Here is a 20,409-nt window from a genome sequence, read left to right as displayed (position 1 = left end):
TTAGTGTTGGTATTATTAATGGTAATCAAGCCACAATCCCTTTCATACTTGAGCTTGTAGTAGGGGAGAAAAAAGATATAGGCAACAGGTGGGGACACAGAGAACACCCCCACTGATAACAGATTGAAGAACTTAAAAATGATATGCCAACAGAGAAAGATGCTTGATACCTGACTGTTAAAGAGGGGGGTTACCATCTAATTGACTATAGTAAAGCTATCTCAGGGATCTCTGAGATCAGTTGGGTTATTCATGTGATTGATTCTCCAAATATAAATATTTTATGCTTCCAAATGGATATGTTTATCTTCTCTGGGCTTTTAAATACTGTAACTCTACTGGTATTCATCTCCTTTCTTTCCTCCTGGGCCATGAAATAACACATGTGCTTCTAAGGCAGTGATGGCGAACCTATGACATGCGTGTCAGAGGTGACACGCAAACTCATTTTTTTTTTTGGTTGATTTTTCTTTGTTAAATGGCATTTAAATGTATAAAATAAATATCAAAAATATAAATCTTTGTTTTACTATGGTTGCAAATATCAAAAAATTTCTATATGTGACACGGCACCAGAGTTAAGTTAGGGTTTTTCAAAATGCTGACACGCCGAACTCAAAAGGTTCGCCATCACTGTTCTAGGGCATGGTGCAGAAAAGCCTAGCTTGGTTCATTTATTAGATTTCTTGGGTCTGATTTTTTTTTTTTCACAATGATTTGGGCCATTTTTCCTGGAGATTGTTTGAAATTCTTGGGACCGTGGATAAATGGCAGGATTATATGTTTGATACAGTAGAACATTGGAGGCTGAAGCTGACAAAATTGGACTACAGCTTGCTGCAAAGGCTTGTGTGGACATCAGAGCCAGTTCAGTGTTTTGGCAGTAGACAGAATAAAGTAGCAGGGAGCTTCCAGGGTCACCCCAGGTTGCCAGATTGGGTATCCACACACTCTCCTCATGGAAAACGAGCTGAGCACTTGGATGGACTCATATCTCAGGCTTTCAAAATTAGATAGATCTGTAATCGCCCACCACTTTTGGAACTAGACCCACGATTATTATTTAAACTCAGCATGAAGCATTTTCTTAAAGAATTAGAGAAAGGAGAAGCATCACTGTTAAGAAACAGAAAATGGACAAATACTCTTCCCATTCAAGAACAGGAGCAAATATTAACATATATAGTTGAAAATAAAACTGACAGTTGGATTAAAATTGATGAGACATAGGACATATAAAGTATGTAGCACTTTTTGTAATTTTTATGTTACTTTTTCAAAAATGATGTTTGAAATGAAAAGAAAAATAGTATCTAGCATCAAATGGATATTACTAGGTATTTCTTTTTCATGCAATATTGATGTATTTTCTCTATTTTAAAAATTTCTTCAATAAGGGAAAGGTCACAGAATAAATTTGTATTACATATTTTTTTTAAAATCACTAGTTGTATCCCTACTATGTGCAAGTCATTACTCTAAGCCTGTGGGGAAAAGTGAGCCAGAAAGTAATTCATTCTTGCAGAAATCCTGTTTCTCGGTGGCTGTAAAAAATCAAGCAGCTCAGTCTTCAGCCCCCCTTTAAAATATGCTCCATAATCTGGCATGAGAATGGAGGAAAACTGAAAATACCTTGGGGTATTGGCTTGATATTTAAGAAAACATTCAAAATTAAGTCTTTTAATCAATTACCAGACCACCTCAGTGAAAACATACTGCTTCAAGAGACCATATTTATCATTTAATTGGAGTGTTTACCAGAACCTGTTTTTCCTTATGTCTTTTTGTTTGCCAAATTCCTTTTGCATTACTTTGCAATGGGCGGTAGCTCTTCTCTCCCAAATGTTGTGCCTAAAGGGGGAGGAAGAAAAACACCATTTCTACACCTTTCTTTATTTTTTTTTAATGTATAACTGTTTAAATTGACCTTCTTTTTAGAGCAGATACAGCAAAATTGAGTGGAACTTACAGTGTTGTCATAGACCCTTGACCCCACATTGCCCAGAGCTACCCACCCCATCAACATTTCACACTGCGATGGTATACGATCAATGGACCTACACATTATTATCACACAAAATCCATAGTTTACATTAGGATACTCTCTTGGTATTGTACATTCTCTGTATGTATTCTGACATATATCTACCATTATAAAAAATCCTCTGTACTGTGTCTCAAAGTCACCTCTTCACTTTCTCTAACCCCCAGCAATCACTGATCTTTTTACTATCTCCATACTTCTGCTTTTCCCAAATTGTCATATAATTGGAATTGTATAGCATGTATAACCTTTTCAGATTGGTTTCTTTCACTTCATAATATGCATTTAAATTTCCTCCATGTCTTTGCATGGCTTGAAAGCTCATTTCTTTTTATTGCTGAATAATATCCCATTGTCTGGATGTAACAGTTTATTTATGCATTCATCTACTGAAGGGCATCTTGGTTGCTTCCTTATTTTGGCAATTATGAGTAAAACTGCTATAAGCATTTGTGTGCAGGTTTCATGTGGACACGGCCTTTTAACTCACTTGATTAAATACTAGAGAGGGCAATTGCTGGAGAGCATGATTTAAAAGCTTGTTTACCTTTGTAAGAAAGTGTCAAACTATCTTCCAAAGTGGCTGTACCATTTTGCATTCCCACCAGAAATGAATGAGAATTCCTGCTGCTCCACATCCTCCATAGCATTTGGTGTTGCCAGTGTTCTGGATTTTGGCCATTCTAATAGGTGTGTGGTATCCCATTATTGTTTTAATTTATAATTCCTTGATGATATATAATGCAAAGAATCTTTTCATGTGCTTATTTGCCATCTATACATCTTCTTTAGTGAAGTACCTCTTCAGATCTTTTGCCCATTATTTTGTAATTTTTTAAAATTTATCTTTATTGTTGAAAGTATTACAGATGTCCCCTTCCTCCTCTCCAATGGCCCCCTCCACCCTACTCCCACCCTCCACCGCACTATTGTCTGTGTCCATGGGCTATGCATATATGTATATAAGCTCTTCGGCAACCTCTTCTCCCCTTTCTCCTCCCTGCTTTGGCCATTTTTAAATCAAGTTGTTCATTTTCTCAACAATAAGAAAATGAAGTTTTATAGGAAGTTAATTAATGTCTCTTTCTGCCAAGCCAAGAACATAGACAAGCTAGGAGGTCTCAAAATAAAAAAGATATTCCTGAAGTTATATGTAGGCCAGGCTTAATCTGGAGAAATAAACTGGGTAATTATGGGTTCTTGATATCTGTAGGCATGCTGATAAAGACGATTAGACATTTCTGGCTTATAAAATTTAAAATCATACCCTAGAAGATATACAAAATATCCAGATAGAGAATATTTTTTTAAAAAATTTAAACTCAGAAAAAGAATCAGACTTGTGTTTATCCGAGGTATGTGGGGGTGAGATGTGGGGAGGGGAAATTGGAGGAAGGGGGTCAAGTAGATACAAAATTCTAGTTATGAAATAAATTAGTATTAAGGCAGTAATGTACAACATGATGACAACAGTTACCACTGCTGTATGATATGTATAAAAGTTGTTCGAGAGTAATGCTTAACAGGTCTTATCATGAGGAAAACTGTTTTCCCTTTTTTCTTTTTCTCTTTTTTGTATCTTGATGAGACGACAGTTGTTAACTAAACTTACTGCAGTGATCCTTTCACAATATGTGTAGGTCAAACCATTGTTCTGTACAACTTAAGTTTATACAGTGACAGATATCAATTATCTCTCAATAAAACTGGGAAAAAAGTGTTGTTTTCTTAGTTTTAGTATAATTTAGTACTATTTTATTAACCAGACGCTGAGGAATTCTTCATGTATTAATCAACAGCTCTTACTGTGCTCAAGTAAATAAACCAGGCAAATAAAACACCAAATAAATCATACTGCTTTGGAAGATTGTTAAATTCATAAATCTTGTCAAACCCTTGTCTTAGAGACAAGAACTTAACACAAGCAGAACTAATATCTTGCCCCGCCCTCAGTAGGAGCCAGGGGCACCTGCGTACTATGCCAGAAGGCAGAGAGGGGAGATAAAGAAACTTACACTGAGACACACCAAAACCAAATAAAGCAAACAAAATACCATCTTTCTGTCAATCACGGACCCCCTAACAAACACAAACTTTAGCCTTTTCCTATAAATTTCTGTCTCCCTAATGAAAACATCTTTATCTTGCAGATATGAAAACTGTGCAAAAAGAACTGTTCCTTTTTTCTCCATGAGAAGAAAGTCTACAATCTTTTTAATCCTCACAAGCTCTTTTTTCCTTTACATTTTACTTGTAGTAAAATGTCTGCCATCTCCCATGTTATAATCAACACAATTAAAACCAATATTGAAAAGTGGAAAAGTATTAAAATAGTATGGACCATGAAAAAGATGTCTGACAAAGGACCCCCAAGTTATTTATTCATTTGACACGTGTTTCTTGAGCCTCTTCTCTGTACCAGGCACCAGGGGTGAAACTGTAAACAAAAATAAAGTGACCGAAACATAAGGAGATAAATATGAAGCGTGGTGGCATTTCAAATCAGGTGTTCAGAGAACGTCTCTCAGATAAAGTGAGATCTGAGCAGAGATGTGAATAAAATAAGAATGTTAGACAAGCAGACAACTGGGGAGAAGATTTGTAGCTTAGCAAATATCCAAGTCCCTGGGGAGTTTGCGGTGTTGCAGGAACAGCAGGAGGCCAGCAGAGCCAAACCAGAGAGAGCGCAGATGAGAGTAGCTTGAGACGAGGCCAGAGAAGCAGGCCAGGGCCAGATCACATAGAGCTTTTTAGGTTGTTGCCAAGATTTTAGATTTCCTTTAACTGTAATGGGAAACCATTTGTATTCAACACATATTTTTACTTTATTGATGCAATAACATCTCAGGGGAGGGGGGAAGTCTTAGTATTGATACACATTTTCAATAATCATCAAATCCAGGACTTGTCTCTCTTGGCACTATTGACATCTTGACCTGAATAAGTCAACTTTTTATTTTGTGGGGGTGGGGGTAGCCTATGCATTGTAGGATATTTACCAACATCTCTGACCACTATCCACTTCATACCAATAGCACACCCCTGTCCAGTTGTGGCTAACAAAACTGTCTTTAGACAATGACAAATGTTCCGTTGTGCTAAGAAAGAACCACTGATCTAATTCAGTCCATTTTGCAGATTCAGTAGCTGTGAGGTTAAATCACTTAAAGTAAACAAAGTTAGTGCTTGCATTAAAGGTAGAACTAGTAAAATGTGTGTAAACACATGCACACATGTTTTCACACGCACATAAAACACTTCATCTTGTGTTTTCAACTAACTTGTGTGTTACCTTTATTCCCATTTACAGATAAATAACTTGCCTTGCAGAAGATGAAGTGAACTTGTTACTTGAACTCAGAACTCCAAATCTCTGTCTACTTCAGTAATAAATTGTCAGCTTGATATGTATTTGAGATGACAGTGCCTTGAAATAACCATAAGCCAGAAGCTTCCTTAAGCTTCTTAGCAGTATCACCCTCAACACCAGTTCAAGAAATAGGGAGACAGGGACCCTTGATCTTCCAACCCCATTTTAACTAATAAAAGAATCTGAAAGTTAATGTAAATTCTCATTTCCATGTATTAAAATTTTAAAAAATGGTGTAAAATACCTTACTCTTTGCAAGGCCATACACCTGAGCTGCTGTGTTTTGACCAAAGGCTGTTCTAAGGGGACTGTCAAAAACCACATCAAAAGGAAGTTCTGGTCTCCGGGGTCTCCTATAAAAGAAAGAGCTTATTCTACTTGTTTCGAATTCACCAGATATTATATTACTTCAACTCCCAACAGATCTTTGGGTGGATCCAGTAGGAGGATTTAAAACCAAGACAAAGTATGGGCTGGGGGTTTAGAGTGTATTGAACTCTTATTTTCTCTATCTTCTCCTGGGAGAGGCCAATGTGCTGAGGGAGCTGAGGGAAACATCACTGCATCTCTGTCCATAGTGCAGTACTAATAGAGTCATTTGTAAGTAATGAAGAGAGCTGGCATTGGGAGGGGAGGGCAGGAGGAGTAGGAGAAGAGCATTCAGATAGTAAGAAAGAAGGCTAGACAGAAACTGTAAGGTGCTCCACTCATATCATCTTAGATTTATTTCTAAACACAAGAAGCTGCTTGCTACATGCCCCGTGACTCGGACCAAGGGCTGCTCTTCACTGCTACAGAATACTTGACCCATGCACCAAACAAGCCCGAAGTTTTCGAGCTAGTGCTTTATCCAGTGACAAGAGGGTAATTAGTCAATTCATGTCCCAGCTTGCTTAGCCCTTGACGACCTCTAAGATATATTCTACACATTCTTCCAAAGTGTCCTAACAGGATGGAATTCCAGTTGTCCGCAGTGATAAATGACTGCAAAGCTCATCTTTTTGTGTGTGACATTTCCCCCTTCCTTATTTATTCCCATACTCCCCTACCTGTGTTTCCTGGGATCACTTGTCACATAAACTCTGTACACTGTTATTTTTGCTTCGGGATCTTCTTTCAGTGAAATCAAAATTAAGATAGAAAGTTATTCCTCTCATCACTGCAAAGTTAAAAGCCATATTTAAAGACTCCATTCATGTGTGTGTTTTTTTAACAAGATTAGAAATTTCACTTTTTGTGCCGATACAATCCCTAGTCCTTCTGCCTTGATCATCTCTCCCCATTTTTATCCAACTAGAGGCATCATCTATTAGAGTCCAACCCAAGCATCACCTACTCTGTTAAACTTTCTCTGCCCCTTCATAGGCAGTGTTACTCCTTTCCTTCTTTCCCTTGCTTACTAAGCTTAATTTGTTCCAAAGAGAAAACGCAAGCACATATGCGTATAAACAAAGCCAAGGGATGAGTAGGATTATAAAAAAAAAGATTGCTGACATAATTGAAAGATGTTCTTCCTTCTGTTGAATGTCACTCTAGAAAAATACTTGTCCCCTGTAACTACACAGCCACAGCAAGGCAAACAAATAAACAAAAAGGATAACCTACCTTTTTTTTGTTTTCTCTCTTTCTCTTTTATGTTATGTTTCCTGAATATTCTGTTAATCAACTCATTACTCTTGGCACTAGTCACATTTTTAACACTGTTTGACTAAATTCCATGAATGATTTGTGAATTCCTCAATATGTAGCATATCACCCAGATAAGATCAAATGCATATGTATAAACACAAACAGGAAATGAAGGAAAATAAGAGCACACAATGGCTACTCAAAATTGATTTGGATTTGACTTTGCTTTTTATTTTAAAACATTTCCTGATGGATTGAAAAGAAAACTTATACTATATTTCTTATATAGTTAACTCTTATATGTGAGTGTTGGAAATTTGTTCTTTATGGTGTGCATAGCTGTCATTCTCCCAAATTCCCAGCAAATTATTACAGATGAGTTTTCTGGCAGGCGAAATTAAGGCATTAGCACCCTATGCCATGTCCCTGGCTAGAGCAAGTACGGACAAAATCTTCTAACCGTAGCTGTCAGGTTTAAGAAAAGCATTCATGCATAACTCTTATAACCTGAAATTATAAGTAAGCAAAAACTAGAGTAATATCTTGGAGACCAGGTCAATGGGTGAAACTTGGTTTTTCTATGGTGGTTTGTTTAAGACCAAAAGTTGGAGTGGGTGGATGGATGGGTAGAGGTGGCATCAGCCCAATAATTTCTATAGTAACTCATCGAAGTCTAAGTTTTCTAGGCTGGCGTGCTATTTATGGTGCATCCTCTGTTAAAAGTGGCCAGATATAAGTGTTAAGTGTGAATTCACAGAGAGTTATATGCATGGGCCAACAAATGGTCCAGCACAAAATTGAATGTGGCTTCTGCTTTTGCTTCTGTTATATTTGTACACACAAGTAGAGCTGCCCTCAAATTTAGCTTGCACCGATAAAGTGAGTTTGGCTAAGCTTGAGAAGGACAGGATCAAGTAGTTATGCTTTGGAGGGAAAAATAATCCTGGGGACAGGTGGAAGAGAAATCTGTGAGGAAGCAGGAAACAAAGTCACGTATACCTGGATTCATGTGGGTCAGAGAGTTGGAGCAGCCTTTCTCTGTGTTCTCAAGGTCACGAACATGAGGTACAAAAGGTCCCTGCTTACCTACCCTCACTGTTCACCAGAGTGGCTCTATGGGAATGCTGAAACAGAGCAATCAGCAAGTCAACCCTCACTCACTTCCCCAATGATAACTGCACTGTATTCTAATGTTGTTTCAACTTAGCTCCTCCATGGGACACTCAAGAACTAGCCTGGGCAGGAAGGAGTGAAGAAAAGAAATAAAGTGACTAGTTTTCTTTTCCTGCAGCCCTGAGTTGTCCTTCCTGCTAAAGAAACAGGTGTTCCCATACTGGGAAAATCCAATATATAAATATCTAAGCACTCAGAGGATTTGAGAATGATTTTTTTTACAAAATGATTCATAGAAGGTTCCCATTAAACCAATGGAGAAATAGCCAAATACGTTTATTGGATGCTTATAAGTAAGGCAAGAGGCATTTCATAAGCATTTTCTACATATCAAAAATAGAGGTTCAGTGGTTGAGCATTGACCTAGGAACCAGGAGGTCATGGTTCCATTCCCAGTCAGGGCACATGCCAGGGTTGCTGGCTCGATCCCCAGTAGGGGGCGTGCAGGAGGCAGCAGATCAATGATTCTCTTTCATCATTGATGTTTCTATTTCTCGCTCCCTCTCCCTTCCTCTCTGAAATCAATAAAAAAAATATTTTTTAAAAACAGAGGTTAAAAATAAAATACGATTAGATCATATAAGCATATGAAATAATAGATTTAAGATTCAACTTAGTAATTAACTAGAATTTCTAATATGTGGTCCCTTTTATCATGGATTTTATGGCCAGTAAAAAAAAAAAAATATTTGTGAGGGATAAAACCTAGAAAAAGAATCACTAGAGCCTGGTGTTTGTGATTCTGTTTAATTTTAAACACTCATTCAGAATAGCATTACTAACTTTTGGATTTGTTTCTTCTTTTCCTGTTCTCATGACTGATTTATCCATTAGGAAAATTGCCAATCTGTGAATTTCAGATCCAATTTCTGCATTTCTAAAACAGTATTTCTAACCTGTTTCTCTACTGAGATGCACATGATGGATATATCGGTCACATCCCATGACCTTTTCTTCTAACACTGACATGTTCTCTCCTACATACAGAGGCCTCTACCTCCATCTCCTGTTGGAAGGACAACCTTGAGTCCAGGCTTGTTGAGGCTTATTTCCAAGTTGATTCTAATGGGACATTGCATTTGAGAGCAAAGTGTTCCTATTTTGGAGAACAGCAGCATAGAGTGGCCAAAAAAGTGGACCCATGTTCTCTCTCCCTGCAATATCTTCGCCTAAGAAAGATATACTCACTCCCTCATCTTTAAAGCAGTTGTTCAAATGCTACCATAATAGGCTCTTTCCAACCACACTACTTAAAATATCTTTCCTGAGTACTCTCTTTTCTTACACATTACTTTTTTCCCCCCAATATATTTTTATTGATTTCAGAGAGGAAGGGAGAGGGAGAGAGAGATAGAAACATCAATGAGACAGACTCATTGATCAGCTGCCTCCTGCACGCCCCCTACTGGGGATCGAGACCACAACCCAGGCATGTGCCCTTGACCAGAACTGAACCTGGGAGCCTTCAGTCCACAGGCAGACGCTCTATCCACTGAGCCAAACCAGCTAGGGCTACAGCCTTACTTTTTTTCATCTTTCAGTATACAATGCATTTACTTATTATATTCTTCTTTTCTATTTTATTTTTATTTTCTTATTTTTTTAAAAAATATATTTTATTGATTTTTACAGAGAGGAAGGGAGAGGGATAGAGTTATAAACATCGATGAGAGAGAAATATCGATCATCTGCCTCCTGCACACCCCCTACTGGTGATGTGCCTGAAACCAAGGTACATGCCCTTGACTGGAATCGAACCTGGGACCCTTGAGTCCGCAGGCTGACACTCTATCCACTGAGCCAAACCAGTTAAAGCTTTATTTTTATTTTCACCTCCTCTAAAAACCTAGTTTCCATGAGGGCAGAGTCTCTTGGTCTATTTTCTTCATTGCTATTTCCTTGGTACCAGCAGTGTGTAGCTCATAATAGCCCCTCAACACATGGAATTAAATGAATGAGAATTGCCATGATTCCTGCTTTATACTTGGAAAAAAAGAACAGTGGAACTCAGAAAGGACAAGTAATTTGTCAGGGGACATGGCTGGCAAAAGGTAGAGTAGTCCCGAATCCTCAGTTCCCTGACCCCAAGCACAGGCCTTACTCATCATGCTATATTGTTTTACAAGTGATTTCTCTGACTGTGATCATTCTACCTGCTAGATTAGTATTTGGTTTGCTTTTAAAGAAGATTCATTCTTTCAGGTTTTGGTTCCATATCTCTTCCTTATTAATGGCTTAATTGGCAAAGCAGATGTCTACTAGGTTTATATATTGTAAAAAAGAAAACCTGTTAATTTTTGTTGGTTTGTTTTAATCTTAGGTTCACAAATTGCAAAATATCCTAGCCAAATATATTTGGCATTATTTTGGAAACCCCTGCGTAATCCATAGGGAAACTGAATACAAATGTTCCAGTTATTTTACATGGGGTTTCAATAATATTTAATGACTAGAGAGTCCATAGGGCATTTTCAAAAATAAATAATGGGAAGTTGGGCTGAGTTAAGAGAGGAACAGTTGCAACTCCTCTCCCACAATGCTCAATCACAATAAGCAGTAGAACAAAGCTTATGTAAATGCTTCAAAATATGGTAACTTGTTTAATAAACATCATAAATATAAAAAATATTTTAAAATAGGAAATTTCTCAAAGTTCTAAATCTATGGAACAAACCACTAAACCACCTCACCCTGTGGGGAAATTATTTTGCTTGGAAGACAGTTATCCACTAAAAATCAGCTCATAAATTTGAATCATCTCACAAGCTCGTCTCAACCTGGATTGACAAAATGCCAGCCATTTATAAATAGAGGTTCTTTCTCTACAATTATTGCCCCCCTTTCTGAAGTCAATGTGCCCACCTCCCACACATCTTTGAAGCCACAAGATTCACCTCCTGCCCTATGGTAACAAAAGGGCCCTTTGAAGACCCAGGAACTTTCGTAAAGACATCATTTTGTTTGTTTTCTTTCAGAGGATAATACACACTTTCAGACTAATGTTTCTGCTCTTATTAATCTAGCTTTAAATTATCAGTGTCTCTCAGTAACTGAAAGGTTGTTAGGTTGAAAATTAAAATTAAAAATTAAGATAAAAATTTTAAAAATTCAAATTGGAATACACAAACATACTTGTACTAATATATATGACAACTTATCAAGTGTACAGTGTTTAGTGGATGAATGTTTAATCAATCTAAACACCCTATCTAATAAAGAGGAAGTATGCTAATTGACCCTCACGCCATCACAAAGATGGCAAACACCCACAGCCAATGAGGAGGGAATATGCTAATTGAATGCCCCACCCTCAAAGATGGCAGTGCCCACAGCCAGTAAGGAGGGAATATGCTAATTGACTGCCCCACCCTCAAAGATGGCGGTACCCACAGCAACAAGATGGCTAGCAGGGGAGGGCAATTGTGGGAGATCAGGCCAGCAGGGGAGAGCAGTTAGGAGTGACCAGGCTGGCAGGAGAGGGCAATTGGGGGCAACCAGGCTGGCAGGGGAGGGCAGTTGGGGGTGACCGGGCCAGCAGGAGAGGGCAGTTGGGGGCAATTGGGCCAGCAGGGGAGCAGTTAGGCATCGATCAGACTGGCAGGGGAGTGGTTTGGAGGTGATCAAGCTGGCAGGCAGAATTAGTTAGGGGCAAGCAGGCAGGCAGGCAAGCGGTTGGGAACCAGCAGTCCCAGATTGGAGAGGGTGCAGACTGGGCTGAGGGACCCCCCCCACCCCCCCAGTGCACAAATTTCATGCACTGGGCTCTGGTATAATATAAAATTTGTAAACTACTTTAAGAACCATTTTCTCCAAGAAACTAAAATAAGATTTGTGTGTAGTGTGTATTTGTGTGGTTTTTAATTTTGAAAACTCTGAAATCTTAAGTTATGAGTAGCTTAATAACTTAGTTATTGCCATGTTATAGCTGGTGCCATGGAACGAAAGAAGGCTGAAATATAAAACAGACCACAGCTCTTTCATGACTAAGCTTAAAACAAAGAGTAATTATAGTTACCTTAAACGATTGTTATAACTTTGGAAATAATTATAGATCATTGTTTTTCTCCAAAGTATAGAAAGCTATGAGGTATTGTTTAAAAACACAAGAGTAAAAATTGCAGAGTTTTAGGATGAGGAGTGATGCTGTGGCTTTTTTTTTTTCCTGAAAAGGAAAATAATTTAATTATATAATTGCAGTTAACATGAAGTCTATTAGAGAACTCAATCACTCCACATTTTATAGATATGAAAATATGCTGCCCATACACATCTGTGTTGAAAATCTGTGGTATACCTAAATAGTCATATCACAGATAAATTACCTAGTGCATTTTAATTGTTATGTGATACATTGTCTTCCTAAATTATTTTACAGTTTTGCCATTTTGTATTATAGTTGCTAGGACTGGCATTCATGGGGAAATGCTCTACTCATCAGTGAAGTGATCATAATTTATGAGAGAAAAGCAAGGGGAATGCATTTGGCTTATGTAAGCCATGACTGATATATTCAATCTCTGATAACAGGGTAGCAACAACCAAGTATTGCTAGAATCTGGGCATTTTTCTCTAAAATTCAACCTCAAGTAAGACAACATACTTCTCAGGCTTATAATAAGAGTTAACATTTCTAATATATATATATATATTTTCCTTTTTTTTTTGGTTAATCCTCACCTGAGGATATTTTTTCCATGGATTTTTTAGAGAGAGTGAAAAGGGGAGAGTGAGAGGGAGAGAGAGAGAAACACTGATATGTGAGAGACACATTGATTGGTTGCCTCCCACACATGCCTGCAGCTGAGGTATAAGCCTTTGACTGGAAATTGAACCCGTGACCCTTTGGTGTGAGGGCCAATGCTGTAATCACTGGCCAGGGCTATATTTTTCATTTTAAACTCAGAAATGTATCAGTAAGTTAGGTCATATAGAAATCAATTAAGTTATATATTGATTGGCTGACTGACTTACATGAATAAATTTTCTGCTTACACCTCTGACCATAATAAAAATATGCATTACATATGATCATATATATACATATATATGTGTGTGTGTCTGTGTATGTGTGTGTGTATCATACACACACACATACTCTTTAGAAAATCATAGCAGAGATGAAAGGCAGATTAACATTCTTCTCCAGGCAGTAAAAATTATGGAAATATTCATATCTTCTTCAACAGCTCTACATTAAACTGTTATTGAGCTTCTATTAAGTAGATAAAAGAGATCAGTGGAATTACAGTAGTCGCCCCCTAAGCCAAGGTTTCGCTTTCCCCGGTTTCAGTTAATCTTGGTCAAATGAGGTTTGAATATATTAAATGGAAATTTTCAGAAATAAGCAAGTCATAATTTTTAGGTTGCATGCCATTCTGAGTAGTGTGATAAAATCTCTCACCATCCCACTCTGCCATGCTCAGGATGTGAATCATCCCTTTGTCCGGGGAATTCACACTCCCACCCAACAGTCACTTAGTAACCATCTTGGTTCTCAGATCCACTGTCCTGGTATCACAGTGCTTTTGTTCAAATGTCCTAATTTTACTGAATAATGGCTCCAAAGTACAAGAATAGTGATGCTGTCGATTTGGATATGCCAAAGAAAAGCCATAAAGTGATTTATTTAGGTGAAAAGGTAGGTATGTATAAGAAAAAGAAAACCACATAGTGTGTGTGTGTGTGTGTGTGTGTGTGTGTGTGTGTGTGTATTTATATATATGGGGTTCAGTAGATCTGCAGTTTCAGGCATCCACTGGGAGTCTAGGAATGTTATCCCCTGTGGGTAAGGAGAGTCTACTGTACTCTGAAGTTGTAGGGAGCCTTTAAAACTAAGAGTAGAACTCATGTCATATATATAATGCTTTTAAAATTCTGTGTGAGTGTGTGTTTTTTTAAATATGGTTAAGGATGGAAGAGGAAGCATTGAAATCTAAGATTCCCCTCCTCCCCCAATTGAGGTTCTCTTGAAATCAAGGACCAGCAAGTTACTATTAGCTTCCCACTGTGGTTAACTGTGAATAATCTTCATAGTTAAAGCTCACAGATTGACAAAGTTTAGGCAACTGGGATATATGATCCAGCTCTCCCAGCCTTATCTCATAGTTGGATCTGTTCACCTTTTCAAAGTCACTCATTATGAGATTGACAAAGAGCCCAGTCCTCTCAAATTCCCAGTGTTTACTATAAACACAGGAAGTTCAGAATTCTCAGAATTAAGCCCAACTCGGAGCCTGTCTTCAGCGGGATGAATTCTGCAGTTGCACAAAGAAACCACGTGAAAAATATTTGAAAGAGCTTGCACACTGATGGAATCATTTACTGATTCAGGACCCATTAATTCAGAATTCTGGAGTCAGTCACACATTTAATGTGAAAGAGATCTTTTTATCTGCCTGATAAGCCAATCAACAGTGCACATAAGAATACCAGAGTGATATCTGACGTACATATCTGACGTACAAGAACAGCCCGAAGGTTTTAAGTCCCTTTCTGGGACCTGGATTGTTAATTGGTGTATTGTGATTTCAAGATAATTGTCATCACAGGCTAAGTGGTTATTATCTGTGAATAATCTGAAAGCTTCTGAAAGACAAAACAATACAGCTCTCTATTGTTCCATAACCTATGCTCTAATTATCTTTTATAACACCATTCATTAAGTCTTAGTCAAAATCCCACAGAGGCAAGCTTGAGAGGCCAATAGGTAGGGCAGTTTCTGGGGAAGATCTTCCCCTGAACTTCATGAGCTTTAAAAAATAGCTGTTTGTGTGCCTTACCTTCAGTCTGTACTTCTGTGGTTGACATTGAGATAGAGGATATAAAGACTTTTCTGAAATAGAAACAGATTTACAAGATGCTACTTGTGTGCTTCTATGTGTTATTTTACCCAGAATCCTCCAGTAAACACATATGTATGTTTGGTTATCTCCACAAAACAGTTGAATAAATTGAGGCTCTAAAATATTAAGTGAAAAAATATCCGAAGGCTGAATGTGTTGAAACTCATCTATGAATCCCCTCTGAGCTGTCCAAGATGCATGTTTTTTGTACTCCATCATATCGCATCAAAGGTTACTCACCTAGTAAGAGCTGCAAGGAAATGACCCTTCATACAAACCTTCAGCAAACACATATTTTATCACAGTAGTTTGTGCAATTTCCTGCACTAACATGTGACTTATTTATGTGCAACAGACCTTGTCATTTTCAGGCTGGTATCAGAGAACCCAGAACATGTCTTAGTTCCTAGTGTGACTCAATAAATATTGACTAAATTAATATATTTAGAGCAAGAAGAACTAATCCAGAAGCTAATCTTCAGTTTTGGGGGCACAATCTGATAAAGGAAAGGGAGTTACATTAGCAATGCTTATTTAAATGACAGAGCACCTCTATAGAAAGCATTTTAATGCTGCTGATATTACATGAACTAAACAGAAGACGACCTGTGGGTTCCATACAGAGTGTGGCAGGCAGAATTCCAGAAATGACCTCAGATTCAAAGCCTTAATCTCTGGAACCTATAAATATCATGAGGTAGCTTTCTGGTGATTATGTTATGTTATAGAGTTACCCTTAAGGTAAGGAGATTATCTGGTTGGCACATTCTAATCAGATGAACCACTTTAGGAGCAAACAGTTTTCTCTGGCCAGTGGGTAGAAAGAGGAAGTCAGAGCAATTCAAAACTTGAGAAGAACTTGACTCACTGCTCTTGGTGTGAAGATGGAGGGAGCCACCTGAGAAGGAATGTGGGTGACCTTAAAAAGCTGAGAGGGCCCCTTAGCTGACAGCCAGTAAGTAAACAAGGACCTCAGTCCCTGCAGGGAATGAGCTTGGAAGAAGACCCCAAACTCCAGATGACAATGCAGTCAGCTAACATCTGGACTTCAACCTTGATCTCAAGTAGAAACCCTTATAGAATTGTGAGCTAGTTGATGGGTATTATTTTAACCCTCTAAGTTTGTGATAATTTGTTACACAACAATAGAAAGCTGATGTACAGGACAATTAACTTTTTAATAAAAACTCTTACTAACAATATTGACTATCCTCTTTAATAAAATTGTAATGAAACCTTTAAATGAAAAGTAAATTCAGGGGAAAATGCTCATCTGTTTCAAGGAGTTCAGTGGGAAAGACCTTCATTGTCCAACTATAAATTTACATTATGCAGCTATAAGCTACTTTCCACCATATGAAAATGGATGTGTACTCTGAACACTTAATGTAGTCTGTGGGCTTCTGATAGGCATCCATATTAAAGAAGCAAAAACCTTTTTGGGGGGGTGGGGAGGAGGGGATATATTTTAATGATTTTTGAAAGAGGCTAAGGCCTTTTTTGTGGCCTTATTCAACTTCCCCCAAAACTTGCCTTAGAGCCTGTCACATTGAGAAAATATATGTGACTTCCTTTTGTTTTTTCATGTGTTTTGAGTTTAATAGCATATGCTATTTATATTTGGTTTCTATAGAGTTCCTTTTTGTCTTGTAAACAGTTGCAAAGATTTACCTAGCTAGGGCTGTGTGGGTTTTCTCTTTCTTTATCCACCCATCCTCCTTGGAAAGTCTGAATAGTTCTAAGGATTAGCAGCAGCTTAACTTCAGTCATGAGTTATAATAGATAAATACAGTTATTGTTCCAGTTTGGCTCTTTAGAACAGTGTGAAATTAACCAGTTGCCTTATTCTTTCCTCACAGTCAACATCTTAATAGTCACTCCTATTTGAGTTTCATTAACTTGTCAGAAAGTACCAGTAAATGAATTCTCAATATGAAATGAGGCCTAGAGGTCAAGTTATTCTTCTTCCAAATGAGTTAGATACTTCTGGAAAGGATAATCGACTTATTTCTCTTAAGGGCCTAATACGTAACAGATAATGAATTAGTCAAATAACACATGCTATTTCTTGGGGTTATTAATACTCCCATTTTTCAGGTCAGGGCACTGATACTCAGAGAGATTGAAAGACTTGCCAAAAACATATAGATATGAAGTGGAGGTCTCCATGGAGTTTAATCAAAAATGATTCTGCATTGCTGGCACTTACATAAGTGTTAGGCCTCCTAAATTGCCACAGGACTGCATATATTTTGTCTTCTAGGTAATATTCTGTCCTTGACTCTGATGCTTTGGAATCTATTGTGGAAGAACAGGATGGTTCCCCTGATCTCAACAACAAATATGTTAACAAGAAAACTATGAATTCATCTGATTGCTTTTACGTTTTTAACCTAAGCCTCTTCTAGGAAAGAATATGTTCTGCCATTCCCTCACACCGTAGATATGTGCTATTCAATAAGCCAGTTTTGTTTAAATTTCTTAAAGGCTCTTCATTCACACCAGCTACTTTTGAAGGGTTGGGTATTCAAATGTGTCAAGTGGATACCATACTGGATGGTGCAGATTCATAAACCATTTCTGTCATTGCAATAAATCCTACTTGGACAACACTACTACAGAGCCAGAGGAACACCAGTTAATACACTTGGCTATGGGCTGGGTATGCACTGGGAATTTAAAACTTTTAAATATTTAAATATTTAAAATAAGTATATAAAATATATCTCATTGAGCCTAAGGTCTATAGTGTCTCAAAATTAGTAGTTCCTTTATGCTACCTCAAACAGAAAAAAAAAATGTTTGTTTTTCAGAGTGTTTTGTAGCTGTTTCTTTTATACCAGGACATGGGGAAGAACTCTGAATTTCCCCTTATCACAGCCACAGCATCCTTACAGGCTTTAATCACATACCCTTTTTGCTGCCAACATAAATTGTTCTCATTGTTTAAATTTCCTTCTTAAAATCAGTTTATCAAGTACTTGTTGAATGCCTAAATGTTTCAGGCATTGGACTAGGGATGCTTGAAACGCAAAGATTAATTATATAATATCCCCTTACCAACCTTCACTTTTACTCCGGGTTAACTCCTAGCTATCCTTTGGGTCTCAGTCCAAAGGCCACTTTTTCTGGGAAGCCATCGGTGCTTCTCTAGACATTGTTAGGTGCCCTTGCTCTATAGCCACTACAACTCCATCCTTACTATCAATTTTAATGTAGCCATTTGCCTTTGCTCCCCACTTAAACAGTGGGCACACAAGGGCAAGAACTCTGTTGCCTTATTCATCAATGGATTTCTTACTCATAAAACAGTGCTTGGCACTTGGCAGGGGTTTTTGACTTGTTTTATTTTTGAATAGTTGTTATTTGTTTTGCGAACATAGTCAAGTGGCAACTTTTTATTTATTTATTATAGTATGTGTCCTATCTACCCATTACAATATCTCTAAGAAGAGTTTTAAAAATTCACTTTAGTTACCTTGAGAAAAATACTATGTCTTTGTTGAGTCTTCTAGTGTATAGGAAATATAATATAGAAGCATTTTTCTAGAAAATATAAGGCAGCAAGAAATAGCATGCTGCCTCTGCTGGTGTGGCTCAGTGGTTGAGCATTGACCCATGAATGAGGAGGTCACAGTTCAATTCCCAGTCAAGGCACATGCCCATGTTGTGGGATTGATCCCCAATAGGGGGCATGCAGGAGGCAGCAATCAATGATTCTCTCTCATCATTGATATTTCTATCTCTCTCTCTCCTTTCCTCTCTCTGAAATCAATAAAAATGTATTTTTAAAGAAGAAATAGCATGCTAAAAATGGGCATTGGAAGCAAAAATAATCTTTTTCTGCTGCCAAATTTGCTGTGTGAACTTCATGCCACCAATATATCTTTATTCTCTAGGACCCTCATCTATAAAACAGGTATGAGAGGTCTACTCCACAATTTCCAAAAGAATTAAATTAAATAATGTGGGATTCATGTCAAATGCTGGTCGAATGCTCAACATGTATCAGAGTCTTACCTATTTTCATATATTCAGGAATCGGCTCTGTAGAAAATGATTGGTAGTTTGTTGTGTTTAGTATTTTTTCCTCTTCCTCTTTTAATTGATTTGACTTTCCCCTTTTAGTGTGTGTATCTTAATATCTGATCTTCCTCTTCTATCCCAACCCTTCTCTCCCAATCGCATCCGGTCTTTATCTGGCTCAGCTGATGACACAGATTATAATTGAGCATTGACCTCTGACACAAATAAGCATCTGTCTCACACATTTAGGATATTGTGTTGCCTGTAATCCCTCCCAGTTCGTGACTTTAAATTACTTTTGAAATTTCTGTGTAATTTCAGGTTAGTAGGTTAAAATTGCAATTTTATTTTGGCAGATAATGTGTTTTTAAATGAGCTCTTCTCAATGTGTATATGAAATAGTTTCCTCATATTGCAGAGTGACTTTTTTGTTTGTCCTTGACCACAGTGGGAAGTAGAAACTATGCATTACTTGGCAAAAGTTCATTTAATTTTTGGAAGAAGTTTAAGATCCTACATTTAACTTGTATTATGTTCATATTGTGTTGGTTAAAAAGATACTCTGATGCCTTTGTTGTTGTGTTGTTTTTTGATTTTTTTTTTTTGAGAAAAAATAGAGAAACAGAAGAAATCTTTCATAGCTCTTGCTTTTGTTGTAATGTACCCCGCGAATCACACAAGGACACCTCAAGAAGTCGAATTAAAGAGTCACATTTATTGCAAATCTGGGACTATGAGGGGGCATTTCGCTCTCCCAAATCTCATAGTACCCTCCCCAGCCCCAACATCAGATTTATATAGGCAAAGATCACAAAGGTATTGATTACATCCCAGGGTTTGGAATGAGGAACCTGGTTTGCAAAAAAAAGCAGTTTACAGAAGCAGGCTTAAGCATGTTATCTAAATTATAGTCTTGGGTCTCCGGATCACTGAGTTGACAGAAACACATTATTTAGGCCCCTCGGGTCTTGGGACCACTGAGTCAACAGGGACACGTTATCTGGAGCCCTCTGACCTTGGGATAATTGTGCTGTCCTTTCCAGGTACAGAAGAATGTGCTTTGATAACCAGTATGACCACAACCAATGGGATATTCATATTACAATCATTTGGGTATTTAATCAAATGGGATGATTTATATAATTCAGAAAATCAAAATAACTTTTCTATTATTTTTGGCAAGCAAATAAGTACAGAAACCAAATAGCAAGGTTAAACTATAGTTTCTACCTGAGATGATTGCTACCATACTTCACTTTCAAAGTTATTGCTTTGTTGAAGGCTATTCATTTTTCTTACGTTCTCTTACTTATTGATGTGTGTTG

At 37.6% G+C, this 20,409-nt stretch overlaps 1 pseudogene; it reads left to right on the top strand.

The window, feature by feature from the left end:
- LOC102441073 overlaps positions 1-1,230 on the top strand; it is a 2,108-nt pseudogene extending 878 nt beyond the window's left edge.
- The last annotated feature ends 19,179 nt before the right edge of the window (positions 1,231-20,409 follow it).

Source organism: Myotis lucifugus, unplaced genomic scaffold, assembly GCF_000147115.1.
Source record: "Myotis lucifugus unplaced genomic scaffold, Myoluc2.0 scaffold_17, whole genome shotgun sequence".
NCBI lineage: Eukaryota > Metazoa > Chordata > Mammalia > Chiroptera > Vespertilionidae > Myotis > Myotis lucifugus.
The sequence above is the reverse complement of the archived record's forward strand: the minus strand, read 5'-3'. Positions and strand labels throughout refer to the sequence as shown.